The sequence below is a fragment of the Nyctereutes procyonoides genome, unplaced genomic scaffold (assembly GCF_905146905.1).
Source record: "Nyctereutes procyonoides isolate TBG_1078 unplaced genomic scaffold, NYPRO_anot_genome, whole genome shotgun sequence".
Taxonomy (NCBI): domain Eukaryota; kingdom Metazoa; phylum Chordata; class Mammalia; order Carnivora; family Canidae; genus Nyctereutes; species Nyctereutes procyonoides.
In genome coordinates, this window is record NW_026575043.1 from 8,846,121 (window position 1) to 8,868,280 (window position 22,160).

Genomic DNA, 22,160 nt, shown 5'->3' on the forward strand with positions numbered 1-22,160 from the left:
TAAATTTACATTTGCCTTCATATATGCCATTTCCTGCACTAGTCATTCCATTGCATAAAGCCAAATTTCTGTATGTGTATCTCTCTGCCTGAAGTCCTTCCTTGAACATTTCTTGCAGCCTGCTGCAATGAGTGTTCTCATTTTTTGTTCATCTGAAGGAAAAATGTATTTATTTTTCTTTAATTTTTGAAATATATATTTTCCCAGGGTTTCAAATTCTGGGTTGACTGCTTGTTTGTTTTTCTTTTAGCATGCGAAAGATATGACTCAATTGTTATCGAGAGTCCATAGTTTTTTAAAGAATTAGAGTAATTCTTCTCTTCCCTCTTTGGTAGAACATATCTTTCCTCTTGGAGTGCTTTCTCATTATCTTAGATTTTTCAGTAGCTTGGATGAAATTTATTGAGGAATGTTTTGAGAAGAGAGTATTTAGCTTGATGTTTTTAGAGCCCCCTAGATCTGTAATTTTTGTGTCTTTCATTAATCTTGGAAAACTCTTGGCCATTATACTCTTAAATGTCTCTTCTGCCCTGTGTACTCTCTCGTTTCCTTCCTGGACTCTAACTCAGGGTATAGTAGAGCTTTGGACATTGGCCCACATCTCTTAAAATCTCTTTTTTGTTGTTTGTTTTCTTTGGTGCTTCAGTTGGGTGATTTCTATGGAACTATCTTCAAGTTTGTTGATTCTTTCCTCAGTTTTATCAAATCTACCATCAAAGACATTCTTCATCTCTGTTACCATGTTGTTAGAAAATGTCCTAGTACTTCCATTTGATTTTTTTTATGGCTTCTGTCTCTCTACTGTAATTCTCCACCTGCTCATACATGTTGCTCACTTTTCCTATTATTGCCTTTATAATACTCATCATGAATGTTTTAAATTCTCTGTTAGACAGTTTCAACGATTGGGCATAAATTGAGTCTGGCTTTGTTGATTTCTTCAATTTTTGATTTTAAGTATGTGTGTGTGTGCTTTGCTTTCATGTGTTGTATTGTTTTGTTAGGAAACAAACATTGTGTGTAGACTACGCCAAACATGTAGACTGAGGTAAATAATATTTATGCCTGGAAACAGGCATATGCTTTCCTTTGCTAGGTCTTTAATGCTTTCCTTTGCTAGGTCTTTAATGCTTTCCTTTGCTAGGTCTTTAATTGGAAGTCAATCTAGTCAAAAACCAAGCTGGTTTGGGGATTTGTTATGGGGCTGACAACCCTTAGTGTGTGACAGACTTTCAACTCGTTTATGTTGTCTTATGCCTAGGGTCAGGGCTGGTTTATCAGAGGTTTTCCCTCAGTGTTTGTTCTACCCACAGCTTTAGGTCTTTCTTCACACTTGCCCCTCACTGAGGGTCTCTCCACATGCTTATATTCCTTTCCAGGAGTGGACCACTATTACTTTTTTAAAAAAAAGATTTTATGTATTTATTTGAGAGAGAGACAGAGAGCCCAAGCAGGGGGAGTAGCAGAGGGAGAGGGAGAAGCAGACTCCCTGAAGAGCAGGGAGCCCGATGTGGCACTCGATCCCAGGACCCTGAGATCATGACCTGAGCCGAAGGCAGATGCTTCACTGACTGAACCACCCAGATGCCTCTAGACCACTATTACTTGTTACTCAGTTCTTGCTAGCCAAATGGTGGGGATGGAGGGAACAGTCTCTCTTGTGGTCCAGCCTCAATCTTTGGTAGATGCCATGTCATTGTATCTTGGAGGTAGGGACTCAGTATTCTCACTTCTCCTGAAGTAGGAGTTTTCTAATGGTTGAGATGACCCCCACTAAGGGATAAAATACTTTGTGATATTGTTTCCTTTTTCCCATTACACTGTTGTTGCTTTGTTTGTTTGTTTGTTTGTTAGTTTTACCTGTAGCCTGAAGGCTACCGGGTTTTGTACCCTTCTCCTAGAAGTCTGAGACTTTTGATCTGTAGAGGAGATAGGAAAGAAAGATCAGGAAGGTCCAACCCTTTCTTGTGATGCTGCCATTCCCCTCCCAAGGGCCTGAGGGAGGATTGCTCCCCAGTCTTCCTCACAAGTACCCAGTTGGTTCCCAGGAGGAAGAGGATGCAAGTGTTTCTGAATAACCTTTATGTCTGTGGCTCTCAGAGTTCCCATATTCTGACATTAGCCAGCACTAGCCTTCAGAATCTCATAAACATTTCAGTGGAAGCCCTTTCACACAACCATATGAAGTCCAACATCAGTCCCATGTAAGCAAGGGCTGGTGGCCCATCTTGTTTTGAAGGCACTGGTCTTCTCTTATGTTTTATGTTTTTTGTTTGTCCTAAGACCTTGTTCTGATGGTTCCAGAAAAGCTGTGAATTTGCCAATTGCCTGGCTTTTTGTTCTTGTTGCGGCAAGGTTGGGAATGGCCTCTTCCTAGCTTTCTCCATTCTAAATGGAAGCCAGAAGTCCCCACTTCCTCCCAACTTCCCTGAATTTCTCGACCTTTTACAGCAAAATCCCACAAAGGAATTGTCTGTTCTCATTGTCTTCAATTTCTCTCTCTCCCCTTTTTGTTTTTCACATATGAAAATTTATAAACTGCAAGATTATCAATGAGCTACATGTGACAAATCCCAGAGTGGATATTTAGCCCTCATCGTACTTGACATGTCAATAATTCTAGACACAGCCCACCTCTCCCATCCCTTTGAGATAGTTTCTTATTTGCCCCAGGATATCACACTCTGGGCTTATCTCCTCCCTCAATGGCTACCCCTTCACAATTTTCTTTGTGAAGGAGCTTCCCTATCTTTCCATCTGCAAAGATTCTAATGTCCCATGAATCATTCTTGGGGCTTCTTTCCTTTACCTGCATTCATTCCCTTGACCTCATCAGACTCAGGGCTTTATATATCATCCAAAAATTAATGACCCCAGATTTATATCTCCAAGCTTATAATTCTACAATTTTCCTCTCAATACCAGATTTACATGTGTAACTTCCTACTCAATATTTCCATTACTTGGGATGTCTGAAAGGCATTTTAAAAGAACCATATCCCTATATGTATACAATGGAATATTACTCAGCCATTAGAAATAACAAATACCCACCATTTACTTCGACGTGGATGGAACTGGAGGGTATTATGCTGAGTGAAATAAGTCAATCGGAAAAGGACAAACATTTTATGGTCTCATTCATTTGGGGAATATAAAAATCAGTGAAAGAGAATAAAGGGAAAGGAGAGAAAATGAGTGAAAATATCAGTGAGGGTGACAAAACATGACAGACACTTAACTCTGGGAAACGAACAAGGGGTAGTGGAAGGGGAGGTGAGTGGGGGGTTGGGGTTACTGGGTGACGGGCACTGAGGGGGGCACTTGGCAGGATGAGCACTGTGTTATGCTAAATGTTGGCAAATTGAACTCCAATAATAAAAAAAATTAAATAAAAAAATAAAAATGGGCAAGCTGATTGGGGAAAAAAAAAAACAAACTCCTGTACACTTCTAATTAAAAAAAAAAAATGTATTCCGGGCAGCCCCAGTGGCTCAGTGATTTAGCACCGCCTTCAGCCCAGGGCGTGATCCTGGAGACCCAGGATCGAGTCCCACATGGAGCTCCCTGCATGGAGCCGGCATCTCCCTCTGCCTGTGTCTCTGCCTCTCTCTCTGTCTCTCTCTCTCTCTGTCTCTCATGAATAAATAAATAAAATCTTTTTTAAAAAAATAAAATAAAAATAAAAGGACCATATCTCAAACCGTGCACCCGATCTCCCCCCATAACTGTGCTTCTCCAATAATTTTCCCCATCTCAACAACTAGCAAAATCTATCCTCCTAGCTGCTTGGGCCAAACATGCTTGCATCATTCTCAATTCCTCTAGTTCTTTCATACCTCACATCCACTAAGTCATCAAAACCCATAAAATCTGCCTTCAAGGTCCATGCAGAAGATGACCACTTATATTTGCCAGGACGACCACCTGATTCAAGACACCACAGTTTCCATCTTACTGCAAAAGTCTCCAAGCTGCTTTCCTTGCTCAACTCTTCTGAAGTCAGGCCCTGGTAAAATAGAAGTGAAAATCTTATTGCTTTGCTCCAAATCATACATGCCTTCCCATTTCACTCAGAGTAAAAGCTGAAGTCCTCACAGTGACCGGGAAGACTGATCCACAATGTTGGGAGTGAATTAGACAGTTAGGTAGTCAGGACCGGGTTCCCAACTAGGAAACATGGAATCAGGACAGCTAAGATGAAACAGCACTGACATCCTGTTCTGCAGCTTAGACAGGATTGCACTGATATTCTGCTTTGCAGCCTTTGCAAAAATGACTTCTGCAAAATGCCCTAAAGTAAGACAATTAAGCACAAAATCATCTGTCAAATCTCCAGCAAGGGCCAGTTAAGACCTAAGCTCCCAGATGTCAGCAAGAAAAAACCATCAGCACATGGGCATTAACCTAATAGGTAGACAGACACATGACCAAAACCCTGATTGGCATGACTCCACACACCCTGATCACTTAAGAAAGTTCTGAAGAGGGATCCCTGGGTGGCGCAGTGGTTTGGCGCCTGCCTTTGGCCCAGGGCGCGATCCTGGAGACCCGGGATCGAATCCCACGTCGGGCTCCCGGTGCATGGAGCCTGCTTCTCCCTCTGCCTGTGTCTCTGCCTCTCTCTCTCTCACTGTGTGCCTATCATAAATAAATAAAAATTAAAAAAAAAAAGAAAGTTCTGAAGACCCCATCAAAACCCCTAAACTCCAAGGGTAACCCACTCAGGTCCCCCCTCTCTCTCTGGGTGCTTTCTACTCTTGCTCAATAAACTTTGCTTGGCTGCCCACCACTCTTCCCTGGTCTACCTCTTCACTCTTCAAAGCAGCATGGCCAAGAACCCGGGCGCTAAGGGGACATGGAACCTATAACAATATAGGTCTGATTCTGCTTTCTACCTCGTCCCCTTCACGCCTCCCTGCCGGAGAAGCTGCTCTGACTTTATGTTCTTCCTCAAATACTCCAGGCAGCTCCTGCATCAGGGCCCCTGCAAGTATTGTTTCCTTTCTTGAAATGTTTCCCTACCAAGAATCTCCATATTTTATTCCCTGACCTCTTTCCAGCCCTTCCTTCCTCAGTCACCACCCCCAAGAGGCCCTCCCTGCTGCCCCATCTAAATCACAGCCGCCTCTCCCACCACCTCCTCTTGCCTCCTCCCAGCTTCACCTGCTCCTCAGTCCTACCAGCCCTTTTACCCTCTATATAGTTAATTATATGTTTGTAAACTGCCTTGATTTTTCCCACAAGAATGTGAATGCCTTAAAGGAATTCTGGAAGTGTTGTTTGCACTACCTCCAGCCTCCAACACCATATCTCAGCACATAGAAGGAGCTAGACAAATATCTGTTGAATCAATGCAATTTGTCATAGGCCTGGATTTTTTAAATGGTTGGGAACTTCATTCAGCCTTCTTGTGAGAGCCTCTTTACTTTCCCCCCCACCCCCAAAGCCCTGAAATGGTGCTGCCATCCACCATAATGTATCAGGACATTAGAAGGAAAAAGTTTTATCTTCTCACACTGGCAGCTCGAGTGCTCAGATTTACTGATCTCTAAGGGCCCTTAGGTACCCACTGTTTATTTATTTTGGAATTATTTTATTATCAGCTTTACATGGTTATAAACCCTTACCAGGATGGAAACCTCTCAGAGGACTATTATTATTCATCCTCAGGATTCTCCCTGACCTGACCTTGAGAAATAACTGCAGTTCCTTGCAGAAGCTGGAGATAATAAAATCTTCCTTACTTGCTCTAGGCCAATGAAGTTTCTGCCCAGAGCCAAGAACAGGCTGCTGTTAGCCATGGAGTGCTGCAACAAGTCCTCAGAACCACCCCCAAGGCCCACGAGAAATATACCCTCTCGCTCACTAGAAAAACCATGGAATCTGCTACAGCCAGGTATTGCCAAAGGTTTTATTCATGCGTGTGTCTTTCTCTCCCTACAACCAATAACAAACAAACAACAAAAAAGAAACAAGCAAATGAAAATACAATTCTTGCCTTCTTAAAAAAAAATAGGTTAAAAAGTTCTTTAAATTATGGGAGGAACATTCTATGTACAATTTCAAAAATAAAACAAGTTGCCATAATCACAACATCCCAAGATAACCAACTTCTTCAATTTTGTGGATCATCTGTCTTTTTTTCTATGAAAATTTTACCATTGTGTTGGCTCACAAAAAGGCCCCCTACACATGAGGGTGAGACCACAGAAAGATGCAGACCATTCCAGATAAGTAGATGGTGGTTTTAATAAGCAAGAGGACTTATTTACACGGTTTGTCTTAGGCAGCTGCAGACAGGAAATCTCCATATCTGCCCACCAGAGTCTCAAAAATTATTACAGAGGCCATAACTAGGTTTAGCCACCTATACCATCCAGACAGTCGGCACAACACCATACTTTCTCAAAACTGTATCCTTGAAGGGCTTCTGTATGGGAAGGGGGCGGAGTAGGGTGACAAGCCCGATCCCTGGGGGAGGTCTCTAGAGTTATACTTGCTCCTGGAGCCCTGGCCTTGGGCTCCCGTTGGCCAATCAGAGGCCTAGGTAACCACCAACCCTAAAAAAAAAAAAAAAAAGGCCTACATTTGACCTCCTCCAACAAACCGTGGGCTTAATGTACATGGAATTGCATATCTTTTTGAAAACAAGTACTATAATCATTATCAAGTGGTTAACAAAAATTTAATGAGCCACAAACTGTGAACCATGTATTCTAGACATGTGGCTTATATAACCAAGAAGTAAACCCTGTCCTCAAGGGGGCCATAGACTAGTCCTACCCCACAGCAATATAACACAAACCACATACATAAGGCCAAATTTTCAAAGAAATGGGTACAATTAAATTCATTGACATATTTTATTGAACCCAATATATCTCAAATATTAACATTTCAACATGTAATCAATAGAAAATTATTGGGGCACCTGGCTGGCTCAGCTGGAAGAGCAGGCGACTCTTGATCTCAGGGTCATGAGTTCAAGTCCCACGTGGGGTGTAGAGATGACTTAAACAAATAAACTTTAAACAAAGAATATAAAATTGTGAATGAAATATTCTACTATTTTTTTCATAGCAAATCTTCAAAGTCTGGCATCTATTTCTCTCTTGCAAACATATTGATTTGGACCAACCCCATTTCCAGTGTTCAAAGGTGATATAGGGCTAGTAGTTACAATGCTGGACGGGCAGTTGCAGTTCAAAAGATCATTTTTACAGGTTTCTAAGTTTTTATCTTCAGTATTATCATCTTTGATGCCTTCACAATATGCCACTGAGTCTATGTGATCATTGTCAGTTTTTTGAACCTTCAAGTTAGCTCCATTTTATTTGCAGTTATGAATCAGTCAGCCATGGATTTATTTTTCCATATTTTGAATTAGTATTTAATTAGACTGCTCTCACAGAGCTGGAATGATTGAGGCAAAAGGTTCAAACATGGTAATGGCTTCTGGTGCACATTTTCAAGTTGATTTCCAAAACACTGAGTGGATATTATCCTGCCTCTAGCAGTCTGTACAAGCCAGCTTCACTCAGCACATCCCAATGCTGGCCCTGCAATTCCACATCCTTCCTGACTTCCTTCCAGGCTTCTTGGGCATCAACTTTCCAGAGCCATCCTTTTTTGTTGTTGTTGTTCTGTTTGTTTTTGTTAATTTGGTTTTTTTGGCTTTGCTTTCTTTCCTTGATTTAGGGTATCCATTGGTTTTATTGTTGGTGTTTGGATGTTAGAAAATAATTCCAGATCTAATTCCACACTCACACTGCTGCTCACAGAACTTCTCCTCACTTATTGGGCCAATCTCTACCCAGCAAGGAAATACAACTCAGAGCAGAGTGGGATTTTTCTATCATCTCTGTTCTTTATCCTATTCTCACTCCTGGGAGAAGATCTACTAGAATGGGAATGTGCCTGGAAGTTTTGCTACAAGACACAAAAATTAATTAGTGAGAGATATATTTAAATGGTTCATTTGTTTTAGGAATGTAAACAACATGAGAACCCAGGATAATTGGGTCTGCCCATCTAAATGCAAAAGGTAGCAGTAGTTATGAAGAGCATCCAAAAGAAGGAGAGAAAACAGAAGAGGAGAGACAATTCTATAGATTCAAAGTAAATGGATTCAGCCCTAAAAGAAAGGCCAACTGGGGTCAATGCAAAAGAAATATTTATAATATCTTCTAGGTTTTTAGAAATAAGAAAAGCCCAAGTTTGTGTTATTTCTGGTGATAGACTGGGTCTGTTTACCTTTCCTGTCATTGTGAGTCAAAACATTAGGACCATTTGTATTTTCGGCTAATTAAATAATACAAATATGTTCCATTGGTATTTTATTTGTGTTTCTAAGAGAACAAAGATTAAATATTCTCCATAACTTTGTTTTTGGCTTGAGTACACATATTCTTTTTTTCCTTTTTCTTTGGAAATAATCTTAAAAAAAGAGTTGCAAAAGGAATGCAGGGAATTCCTATATACAGTTGACCCAGCTTCGCTGATGCTTACACTTCACATAATCATGATAAACTTATGTAACTAAGGATTTAACATCAATATAATATTATCAACTGAACTATTTGGATTTCAACTGTTCTTCCCCTAATGTCCATTCTCTATTCCAGGATTCTACATCATGTGCAATGATGGGGGTCTCCTGGGTCTTCTATCGTCTATAACAGTTTCTGTCCTTTCATGACCTCAATACTTCCAAAGAGCATTCTGGTCAGGCACTTCGCAGAATGTCCTTCAATTTGTGTTCTCTGAGGCTTTCTCCTAATTACACTGGTAACAGTGGAGTAATGGGTTTTGGGGGAAGAATACAGACAGAGTGAATGCCATTCTGAATGCATCATATCAGAGGGTGCCCCAAACCAACACAACCTACTACCGGTGGTCTTGGTTGTATTACCATTATTATGCCCTTGGTTTATTTTATCCATTATTTTTCTCCATTTTTCTCAGAAATCATAAAAGAAAGAAGAGTGACATTTGAATACAAGTTATGACTTTTAGAAAGTTACATTCTAAATACTGTTTCCTTCAAACTAGTCACCATAAGAGACTTCCTTTTCCAATGAAGGAAACTAGCACCATTTGTTTTTCCATTTGTATATATTTTTTAAATTTTTAAAATAATTTTGCAGCAATAAGGAAAAAAAAAAACTTTTTTTCCAGAACTATTCTGACAGAATGCTCCATTACCCCTGCACCCAAATAAGGATATTCTCCTACATAACCACAATACAATCATCAAATGGAAGCTAAACTTGTTATGTGTTGCTACCACCTACCCTAGAGACTCCAATCAAATAGCCTAATATCCCAATAAAGCCCTTTCTAGAAAAAGGATCCATCCAGATAAACAGTGCAGTTAGCTGCCATGTTTCTTTGAGCACCTTCACTTCAGAATAATCTCTCAGTCTTCCCTTGACTTCTAAATCCTTGACATTTGAAAATTAAAGACCAGTTAATTTATGGAATGTCTTTAGGTTTATCAGAAGCTTCCTTGTGATTAGATTCAGGGTAAGAACAACATGGAAGTGATCCTGGATTCTTCTGGTTGCACCTTAACATGTGGTACATGATGCTGCTAGGTTTGATTCGGTGATGTTGATTTTGATCGCTTGATTCAGATTTTATCTGCCAGGTTTCTCCATTGTAAAGTTTCTATCTTTCCTCTGTAAGTATAAAGTATGTGTGGGGAGGTACTTTGAGTCTGTGAATATCTAATTGCTCATCAGACTTCTAGCCATTAGTTTTAGCATCCATTGACATCCTTGGTATTCAATTATCACTATGATAGTTGCCAAGTGGTGATTTTCTAATGCCATTATATTTTTCTCTACTTCTTAATTGGCATTCTGCTGTAAAAAAAAAAAGGCTTTTTCTATTTCCCATTTATTATTCTCTAATTTACTTATATCAATATGTAGAGACTGAGATTTTTATTTATCAATTTGTTATAGTCTAGCGCATTTTTTATTTTATTTTGTTGCTCAATTTCTCCCAGACTTGACAAGTGATTATGCCCTTTAAGTTGGTTCCCATTATTTGTTAATATGCCTCTATGATTCTTAAACACTACCTTATGGCACAACAAAATATTCCAGGATCATCTTATACTTTCCTGGCCTGAACCCTGAAATCAGTCATTTTTTCAGAAAGTTCTGGTTCCTCAGAGTGGAGAAAGGAATTTACAAGTCATGATCTGGGTTCTAGGTGTGTTCACTGCTGATGTGTTGCTATCTCTAGGCCCTCTCAGTGGATGGAGCCTCACACGTACACTCATGTCTGTATTTATTTCCATCACTAGTTGTATACATTGAAAACCATGAGTCTATACTAATACCACCCATTAATATCTGATCTTCTGGGTCTTCATTTCCTCCCTTTCCAAATTTGTTTTTTTGGGTTTTTTTGAAAATAATAAGTTTATTTATTATATTTGTTACAAGTTTGATGGCAATAAGTGCTAAGAACTCTAATTCAGGAAAACAATGTTTTGTTTTTATTGTTTTTTTTTTTTTGTAACTTCTGTCTCTGACAGTGAGCAATGGACTCACTGGCCTCATTATTCCTCAACATATTCACTTACTGGACCAATCTCCTTTAAATGTGGCCAATCTCCCATCACTGCCACCACTGCCAGCTCACACAGCCACCCACCTTACTGGCTCTTGGCTGCCACCCTGCTTGGATGACATAGTCCTGGCACTGGGCTGCCACCTCTGTCACCCTCCTTATACAGTACACTCCTCGCCACACTCAGGCTCTGACACTCATGCGGGGGTGCCACACCCCAATGCTCCAAGACATGGGTGTCTGCCTTGTTCAGCTCTACCCAATGGCTTTTCTCAGGAGCTAATCAGGAAGAAAAGAAGAAATGGAGATAAGATGGACAGAAAGGAAGAATGATTTGAAGTAGTTTGGACTCTTGCTAAAGAGTACATGAGTTGTATTTCTTAAGGGTCTCATTACTTCATAATCATATGAAGCCATGATACTCTTTAGAAAATCAGCTATAAATTATCAACCACTTGTTGCAATCATCAAATCTAACTTCATAGGATAGAGATCACTAAAGATAATCAAAAGATTATTATACCATCTCTGCCATACTCATTAGGATGACTACTATTAAAAAAGTATATAGAAATAAATAAAAAATAAAAAATACATAAAACAACAAGAGTTGATGAGGACGTAGAGAACTTGGAACACTTGTGCACTGCTGGTAGGAATATAAAATGACTAAGCATCACGGAAAACAGTACACAGGTTCCTCAACAAATTAAAAATAGAATTACCAAATGATCCAGCAATTCCATTCCAGATATACCCAAAAAGAGTGACAGCAGAGACTCAAAGATATTTGTAAACTTGTGTTCATAGCAGCATTAATCAAAATCGTCAAAAGGTACATGTAACCAATGTCCACCAATGGATAAATGGATAAACAAAATGTGATATATACATAAAATGGAATATTCTTCTGCCATAAAAAGGAAGGACATTCTGACATATACTTTAACATAAGTGAAACCTGAGGAATATTATGCTAAGTTAAAATAAGCCAGTCACAGAAAGACAAATACCATATGATTCTATTTCTGTGAAATACCTAGAGTAATAAAAGGCAGAGACAAAAGGCAGATTAAAAGATATTAAGAGCAAGGAGGATGGGGAGCTATTGTCCAATTCTAGAGTTTCACTTTTGTAAGATGGAAAAAGTTCTGGAGATGGATGGTCCTGACAGTCGCAAAACAATGCGAATGTACTTAGTGCCACTGAACTGTATGCTTAAAAATGGTTACGATGGTAAATTTTACATCATTTGTTGTCTCAGTTCTGGTTGCTATAATAGAATCCCATGGACTAAATAGCTTATAAACAACATAAATTTATTTTCACAATTCTGGAGAGTGAGAATTCCAAAATCAAGGCAGATTAGGTCTTTGGTGTCCTCACTTGGAGGGAGGGGCGAGGGAACTCTTTGGGGTCTCTCAGGGCACTGATCTCAATCATGAGAACTCCACTTGCATGACCTAATCACCTCCCAAAGACCCCACCTCTAAATACCATCACACCGAGGCCTAGGTTTCAGCATATGAACTTGGGGGGTGGGAGAAGGCACAAATATTCAGACTTAGTCATGTATATTTTACCACAATAAAAATACTTTTAAATATCATACAAGCATTGAATACTACTTCAGATAAGATGTTTTAGAAATGTCCCACGCCTGCAAACAGTGATGGAGCAAGTGTATATGTCCTGCATAATGACTATCGTGATAGAACAATCCCCGTATTTCCATATTACCTCATAGAAGCACTTAAATAGTTATAGTGATCCTAATAGTTGGCTATCTTTAAATTCAAGAATAGATAATCTTGGAGCAAGTATTCTGTTTTGGTCTTGGATAAGTTAACATGAATTCAATTTATCCTTTAAAAAAACGTGTATTTTCAGGATAATTTCAGCTAAACACACCTGAAATGTCATAAAACTTTCTCAGCCACACATATAGTAAAAGAAATGTCAAAAGTAACAACAGATAATGATGCGAATAAATTCTCCCAAGTCCATAAATTATATATTGGAGTCAATTTGAATAATGCAATCAATCCACATGAAGGTTTTAGGCAACCTGATTAATTCAACAAACTTTCATTGAATGCTATTTATGCCAAATACAGTGTTGAGTAATGAGGCTATAGAGATGAGCATGACCTAATTTCTATCCTCTTGGATTTTAAATATTCTAGGTGGGAGAATATAGAAGGTAAGAGCAGAACTGGCATCTACTCAAAACCTGAATATATTATTTTATGTAATCCTTGCAACCTCCCTATGAGTTAGATATTATTATTCCCATTTTTCCGGTGAGCAAATTGAGGCTGAGAGACATTAAATAAATCACTCAAGGGTAATTAATTGTGAAAAAATAAAGATCTAATTTCTGTGTCAATCCATCTGAATCCAAAATCCATGCTCTGTCTCCAGCTTTACCATGATATGTTCTATTATACCAAGCTAGATAACACAATGTAAACATAGAAATAAGTACTTCTAGCCCACTGCAGCACAGGCGATACTAAAAATACTTAGCTCCTTAGGTTAGACTAAAAACCACCACTACAAAGTGATTAATTATAAGTGGAATTTGAGATTAGATAGGAATTTTGTAAGTGACAAGGGAAGAAAGAACATCCAATGATAATGAGAAGCCAAAAATATTTTCCTTTTTCCTTAGTATCAGGATTTTGCCTCTGGTAGAAATAATCCTCCTTATTCTCTCTCCTATCCATCTATTTCTCTCCTTGAAAAACTGGATAAAAATTCAGCAGTGCAGTGAAAACACTAATTCGAAAAGATCTATGTGAACCTTTGCTCATAGCAGCATTATTTACAACAGCCAAGTATGGAAACAATCCAAATGTCCATCAATAAATTATTAAAGCAGGTGGGGTGTATAAGTATGATGGAATATTACACACACATAAGAGAGAATGAGATCTTGCCATTTGCAACAACACGGGTGAACCTAGAGGTACTATGCTAAGTGAAAAAAGCCAGAGAGAGACAAATACCATATGATCTCACTTATATGTGGAATCTAAAAAATAAAACAAACAAAACAGAAATGGACTCAGATACAGAGAACTCACTGGTGGTGGCTAGACGGCGGGGGCAGGTGGGGGGGGAGTGGGAACTGACAAAACAGGTGGAAAGGATTAGGAAGCACAAACTTCCAGTTATACAATAAAGAAGTCACAGGGGTGAGAAGTACAGCATAGGGAATACAGTCAATAACGCTGCAAGAACTTTGTGTGATGAGCATTACACAACGTATATAACTGTTGAATCCCTATGCTGTATACATCAAACTAGTAGAACGCTGTGTGTCAACTATACTTCAATAATAAAAATATTTTAATTAAAACATTAAAAAATAAATAAAAGTAATTGCTTGGGGATCCAAAGAAAACCTCACCAGTGCACAATTCTAAGTAAGACAGCTTTTCTCACTCACGCACCCTTCCAATTCACTCTGGCCTATAGCTCACCCACAAGAAGGTGCTCCATTTTTGTGCTATTTATAAATGTTCTCAGACCTTTGCAGAGTGAGAATGCTGGTTTCCCTGTTCCCCTTATATAAACAGATGCCTACGGAAAGCGATGTGCCTTTGCATATGGGCTTGGGGCAGTTTATACTATTTACACTTGGCATATCTTGGTACGTATCATATCTGGGCAGCGGTATACCAACTTCTATCTCTTTTGCATCCCCGCATCGCGTCAATAATCATTTTCAACCCATGAGGGATGCTCAGGAGATATTACTAATTGATTTTAAGGTTTCTCAAAGAACAATCATTATCATTATCATTATGCCCACACTGGAAAAGTGTCAGATGTCAATGTCTACTTGGTAGAAAGAAACGGACTCGTGAATGTTAATACCTCTGCGAAATATTTTTCTATAGATAGCAATGTTCTAGGAAAATTTTATCTTTTGATAAAATGACTGCATACAGACTCATTCGTCCTCTGGGGAAGGAAGAGCACCCCTACATAGCATAGTGCACCTCCCAGACCTGCTTAGTGATGGGGCTAATATAGATGCCCAAAGCTCCATCCCCTACCCAGAGCTGACATTCTTTTTATCCGTCATACCTCAAGCATCAGAACACTAATTCATGTACAGGATAAGACAACTGCCAAATTATTAGACTACAGAGAGAAGCTCCTCAGACACCTGTCATGTTGATGAAAGCAGCACCGTCCTCTGACCTTTGCTGGTTCAAGGTCGATAATGAGACAAGTCAGGCAGGAAGAGCAGCGGATGCCGACTCCATTAACGTGCGCTGTGTGCACACTCAGGAGCGCTGCATCTCCTGTCAATTAGTGCAGGGAAGCTGGGGACTGCTGATTACCCGAGACGTGGCGTAGTGAGCCGCAGTTACCTTTACTTCTGTAACCTGCTGCATTTTAATTAGCCCCAGTCCCCTGGCTATTTCTTCAATGCTTCATTATTGCCATCTTCAAGAAACTCAAGTAAGGCTTTGTACATCTCACATCGCTAATTGGAAGAAACGTGGAACATTCTAGTAAGGGAATTGGATGACACTGGACTCCGGGCAAAGGCTTTGCGGGGCTTCTCAGAACAATGTAGTCGTGACTTGCTCAGAGCTGCATGGAGCAGGACCAGTCAGAGAACCACAGGGAGAGAAGAATGGTTTTCTGGTGGAGAAGCCATGGGGATGCAGCCAGGAAAGAGACCAAATAACTGTGTGATGGTGGCTACACAAACCAGCGGCTTCATACAGGAGTGTGCCTGTACTCACTCTTACAAAGGAAAAAAAAAAAGCCATAAATAAGCAATCTGAGCAAATAAAGGAATAAAAGGAAGGAATTTAAAAATCTGAAAAGGAAAATATCTCCATGCTTTTCAGGCTAGTCTCTTATAAAGAGAAAATTGTCTGAACCTTTGCAAAACCATTCTACTCAGATATATTTAGGAGAAGAGTTTAAAACGTCAAAGGGAGCGGACTCCCGTTCTCATCCACCCACACCGTGGTTCTCAGAGCAATAATTTGCCAACATGGGTGAACCTCACAATCACCAGTAGCCCTGGGAAAACACATCGCGGACTCACACCTCCCCTCTTTCAAGTTTCTGACTCAGTTCGTCTGGGGTGGACCAGAGAATTTGTATTTCTAGCAAGTTCCCAGGTGTGGCTGCTCCGGCTAGTGGGGGAAGGTCACCATATTTTGAGAACTTTCCTGGAAACGGCCATCCAAAGTAGCTGTAGCACCTAAAAGAAATAATCAATCCTTGCCTTGTAAAACACACACAGTTTTATATGTGATCACCTAAGTGAGTTCTTAAGATGTTAGCATGAAATTTTATATGGATGAACATCATTCTTTTATTTAGTTGCATAAACCTGAAATACTTGTTTAAGTGAAATTCTTCAGTGCAAGAATTTTTATAAAGAGTTCATTGTAGAATAAAAAAGGCATCTCTTTGGGGCACCTGGGTGGCTCGGTGGTTGACTGTCTGCCTTTGGATCAGGGTGTGATTCCAGGGTCCTGGGATCGAGTCCTGCATCAGGCTTTCCACAGGGAGCCTGCTTCTCCCTCTGCCTGTCTCTGCCTCTCTCTGTGTGTCTCTCATGAATACGTGTTTTTAAAAAGGCATCTCTTTGCATGTGTCTGTAACGTCTTTTTCTTCACCTGAGAAACTTTTTCTTTGTATGTGTTAAAGGGTAATTCCCTATAGACAGAACTGCATGGAACAATGACCAGGTAAGTACTTGAAGTAGTGGAGTATGCGTGTGTGTGGTTATGTTACAGTTTAGTTGAGTGTGCTAGCCATTGATTTATATAAAAGAGTATACAGAGCTAAATATGATACATTATATATAATATCGTTATGACTGGACATTATACATAATATCATGACTATGGAAAGCTCATTTTGGTATATGCAGACTTGAGATACTCATCTGTAAGATGTGGAACTACCCGGGTTCTGGGGCACCTGGGTGGTGTAGTTAGTTAAGCATCTGACTCTTGGTTTCAGCCTAAGTCATGATCTCAGGGTCCTGAGACTGAGCCCCACATGGGGCTCTACACTCAGCATGGAGCCTGCTTGAGATTCTCTCTCCCTCTCCTTCCACCTCTCCTGTTCCAGTGCACTTCCCTGCTCACTCTCTCTCTCTCTCTCGAATAAATAAATGAATCCCTTTAAAAAAAATCGTGGTTCCTTCTTGCTTTAAGACTCATGACATGAAATTTTCTATTTTTCTACTATTTCTCTTTGAATTTTCTATTCTATTTCTATTTTCTAATTTTCTATTTTCTGCTTGAGTCCGCATGTTTACTGCCTAGTGTGACATTCAGATTGGAAATGAACTTTTTAAATTCTGAGTTCATGGGATCCCTGGGTGGCGCCGCGGTTTAGCGCCTGCCTTTGGCCCAGGGCGCGATCCTGGAGACCCGGGATCGAATCCCACGTCGGGCTCCCGGTGCATGGAGCCTGCTTCTCCCTCTGCCTGTGTCTCTGCCCCTCTCTCTGTGTGTGTGTGTGTGTGTGTGTGTGTGTGTGACTATCATAAATAAAAAAAAAATAAAAATAAAAAATAAATTCTGAGTTCAGGTTCTCTGGCCAGTTATTTTTATTTCTTCTGGATTAGCACCAGTTGAAAACACCGGTTTGTTTGCTTCTCCTCCATGTTCCTGAAGGCAGAAGTTCAGATGCACTGCACATTCTAAAACACCAACTCTGATGCTCCTAGGACAAGTAATGCATTATAAAGGTCACATTCTAGGGGTTCCTGTGTGGCTCTGTCAGTTAATCATCTTCCTTTGGCTCAGGTCATGATCTGGGATCGAGCCCCTGGTCAGGCTCCCTGCTCAGCAGGGAGTCTGCTTCACCCTCTCCCTCCCCACTCCTGCTCTATCACTGTCTCTCTTTCAAATGAATAAATAAAGTCTTTTTATGAAAAAAGGTAACATTCTGAACCACAGAAAGATCAAGTCTTTTGAGAAATTCTTCCTATGGCAGAAATTGAAATACTTAGAAAGAGCACTGAGAGATCATTAGATTTGAATTCAACTGAGAAATCACTCGAAAGTCACTTTCTCTATCCTCTCTATTTGACCTAAATTAGAATATCCAACGCTACTGACTCAGTAGCCTAGTATTCTGAAACTAATGAGTTCTGAATCCCTCGGATACCATTAAATCTGTTGAGAGCTTCCAATCAAGTCTGTAGTTCATACTGATTACATAACAGGTCAAAGCCTGACTCCATGGTGGCATGGCACCTGCAGCGGATATCTTGAACCAGGAGTGGCAAAACAGCACATGTCAAGATATAGTTCTACCTACTTGGCTCTGGTCTAATACTATTTTTAGAAATGTTTATTTGGAGGCAATAAGGTTTTTTTCCAATCACATTTTTCCCCCTTTGGACCCAACTAGCCTACATGAAACCAGACAATAGGGAGTAGAAATGTTAGTAAAAATTAAAGTCCTCATTCAAAGTTCTCATAAGAGTTTCAACCTTCTTCTAAAAGCACAGAACCAATAAATATTTAAACTTGCTGACCCAGACACCTTAGTCTGTGTCCTTGTACACATAAGGCATGATGGCTCAAGATTTCAGGAACTGAAAGCCTAACCATGAATCTTTCTTCTCCTTTCAGCCTCCAGCATTTCAGAATTTGAGTGGATTACCCCTTTCTTAGAGCATTCGTGGAGCCCCTCCTTTTCTCTCTCATCACCTTAGATAATAAAGTTAAAACAGGCTTTCTCCCACATGGTGGCACACCTCAGATCAAAAATCAACAAGCTTCTATGTAGAAAACTCCTTTTCTTCACCCAAACCACCAAAGGGGCCTATGTCACCTGGCACTTTCAGGTGACAAAACATGTGCAGGTCAGGAAGGTGGGGAAGAAGAAAAGCTCAAGCCTTTTCTGACATTGACCTTCTAGTTACATAGGGAACCTACAGAGAGCTTGCAGGTCCACCACCAAAAGTAGTCTCATTTGTAGAGGAGTAAACTGAGGCCCTGAGGATGGTAGTAACTAATGTGAGAGTAGAGCCAGCCCCACACAATGTTATAAATCACTTCCTATTGGGCCACTCTGCAGCTTCTCCGGGATCCATGCATTTACAGCGAGTTGCATTAAACAGAATTCCACTTTATCTCTGCTCTCTGTATAAAGATGATCACAAATTGGTTGCTCAAAGTTGTATTAACTCCTGTATATTTTCAGCTTCGATACAGAAAAATAAAGACGTAAATTTTAAGAGTGAAAAAATTATCGCATGCTAGAGTCACACATACTTGATTCTACAAGTGAGTCTACTGACTTTTCACATCTTGTATACCCAAAATCTTGCAGCTCAAGTTTTCATTTCCACCAAGTATTCTGGTAGTTTCTGAGACAAACCCAAGTTTATGGTTTCCTTCAGGCTGTCAGGGGAAGAGCCTATATCCTCCTTATACAGACCTAACGGAGACAGTTCCAGCCTTCAGGGGTCAAATCACTGAGACTACATGCCCACACACAAGCAAGGATGTAAAGAGTTTATAAATGAAAAAGGTGTTGTTATTTTTTAACCACCTACTGTGTGAAGCATCACATTCCTCCAGGAATAGAATAGTAAAGGAAGAAAAAAGCGGAAAAAAGGAAGGCGTGTGTGAGTGTGTGTGTGTGTGTGTGTGTGTGTGTGTGTGTGTGTGTGTGATCAGACTGCCCTCTGGTGGACATAATTTATTTCTTTATTCTTCGAAGATCTAACAAAGGAGAAAGAAAGGCAGTGAGAAAAAACACAGGAAAGGAGAAATTAGAACATGAACCAGAAGAAAAAAGGAGGGAAAGGAAAGAATATAGACAAGAAAGTCAAAAGAAAAGAAGCAGACTAAATATACTGGAGAGTAGAGGTCAGGGACGTCAAAAAGGATGCTTGGGTTAAGGAAAGGAAGAAACAGGATTATGAGCAAAAACAAAGACCAAACAATGACTAGTGTCACCTCACCATTTGATTAATCCCGGAATTATTTATAGAGAAAATTAAAAATTGTAAATTCTAAATAGATATGGCACATTTTTTTCAATATATCTGCTTTGTTCGTTTAAGCTGTTTTCATAGCAGCTCTTAGACATAAAAATTAAAGAAACATTTTGTGTAAGTTAACTTTCTTAACTTTTTTTTAAAAGTTACAAGTGGAAAATTGCTTTTCCTTGCACGTTTATAAGTGGAACATAAATCCTGATAGAACATACGATCACTAATACACAGTGCTGGGTCCTCTACACATCTACCACAAACTGGAGAGGAAAGTGACTATTATTTTTGTTTTGTTGACAGAATGATTTGCTCACAGATTTTCTAACTATTTATTTGCTTTGGAGGGAAAACAATACAGGTTAAAATACTATAAAATTTAAGATGAATTGGCATTTTAAAATGTGATTATTACATGAAAGACTATATAGTAGGAGTGGAAGTCTTATTGACAACTGCAAAGTCCCTCATGCATTCTATAGTCAAATCTTGGCATGTGTATTATTAATGTCAGGTGTGACAAAAGAGAAATTTGGAGAAAAGCTAGATCCATCATCCTCATGCTACCAACACTACATTCTCCCAAAATACCACCAAACACAGCCATGGTATCTCTGTCCCAGGGTAGGCATGAGACCTTCACTGTCCATCCCTGTGCAAGGGATTCACAGGTGCAGAAGTGCAGCTCAAGTTCCCATTCCCTAACTTTTTACCATCAGCTATACCAGTGTAGAGTTCAGTCCCACTCAGGCACTGATTATGACCTACTCCTTGCTACTGAAACACACACAGTGGTCTCCATCTTGTTGAATTAGCAGATTGCTTTCTGCTACAAGACTGGAATCCCCCTTAGCTCGTTAGCCAAAGGGATATTTTGAAAAGGGGCAAAATTAATTAAGTTCATTAGCCTTTAAGACATCTTGGGGCCTGCAACCAAACTAAAGCACAGTCAGCTGTATCTGATTCTGTGCCAGAAATCACAAGTGAAGATGTGACAGAAGGAAAAGAAAAGCAACCATCAAAGGTATTTTTTACCAACAGATCCCTTCCTTCTACCCCAGAAAGGGCAGCCAAAGAGGCTGCACTGAACATCCTTCCCCCTACCCCTCGCCTACAGGTAAAATGGAGAGGTGTCTCCTTCTCACAAATGCACCTTGGCATGGCTGCATCTCCTTGGCTCATTCTTGGCTGAGCTCCTGCTCTTGGACTAAAGGGAAATTCAAAGGGCATTCATATTCAAGTGGACTGTCATAAAGATTGACCTTTGGTCTACCGTTGGTTCTAATGCTCGGACACTATGTTACTCAGACAAAGCACCCTGTCTAATTTACCATATTCCCATTAGGCAGTCACCTAAAGGTGCTGATAATGAACATGAATTTTACTATCTAAGTTTTCAATTTCTAGGGCGCAGTGTTATCACCTCTTGGTCTGCACAAGTAACCTAATGATATGAATCCCTTTTTATTCCTTCTCTCCTTCTCTCCCTCAATTTATTCACTTCTATCATGCCTTTCCATACTGAAAAGGAAAACCTAATTATCTTCACTAAGAACCTTCATTTTGCTCAAGCATGAAAAAACGAGCTTCACACTCTGCTAGCAGCAGCCCCTGATCAAAAAAAAAAAAAGATCTCTCCCACTTGGAGAGCAGGATATATTACATGCAGGGATCAGACAATAGGCAAGATAAGTTCCACAATAGAACAGAAATTCAAATCACCATTAATGAAAAAAAGTCTCCCAAATTTAGCATGATAAAAGTTTAATATCCAGGGCGAAATCCACTTCCCATACTAAAAAACTTTTAGCTTAGAAGATTATTGTTGGAATAGTTAGCTTTGTCAGGGAGGCAGTGTTGATTACAAATACATTTACACTGGAACGTAAGTCACAGGCTTTAGAACCAACAATAACCAACAACCAACAACCAACAAATTTCACTTGCTTTCTTTTGAGAAATTACAAACTTATCAAGACCAAAAATGAGGAGGTTTTCTTGCTCAATAAGCTAAAAGGGTCAGTTTTACTAAATGTCTACATCAATCCATGATAACAAATTGGACATTAGTAAAAATGTGAATTATTTTAGAGAATAAAATAAAAATAAAATAAATAAATAAAAAATAAAATAATTTCTGCTTCACAGCAATTTCGGGTGTTCACAAATAGCAATGCCAACTGTTGCTATCTATTATTAAGTGTGATGGGTAGGGTACATCTCTGAACATAAGCCAGGCTGATGATGCCAAAATGACCAGCTATATTTCAAACTATTTATATTTACAATATAAAATTCATGTTTTCAGTAATTTGAGAAAACCAAAACTGAGCTTAATTTTTTAAATATATTCCATTTAACATAAGTAGGAAAGTGAAACTTCAATCAACTTAGTTAAAAGAACATTCCTGTAACTAGATTAATTCATAATTCATGTGATTATCTTCATCAGATTAATTTTCTTGAGACTTATAATTATTTTCCTAGTAATTCCTAACTTATGTCCACAGCCATTGACTCTAAAGTTCCTTAGTCATTCAGAAAACATTTATTGACTATTAGGTGC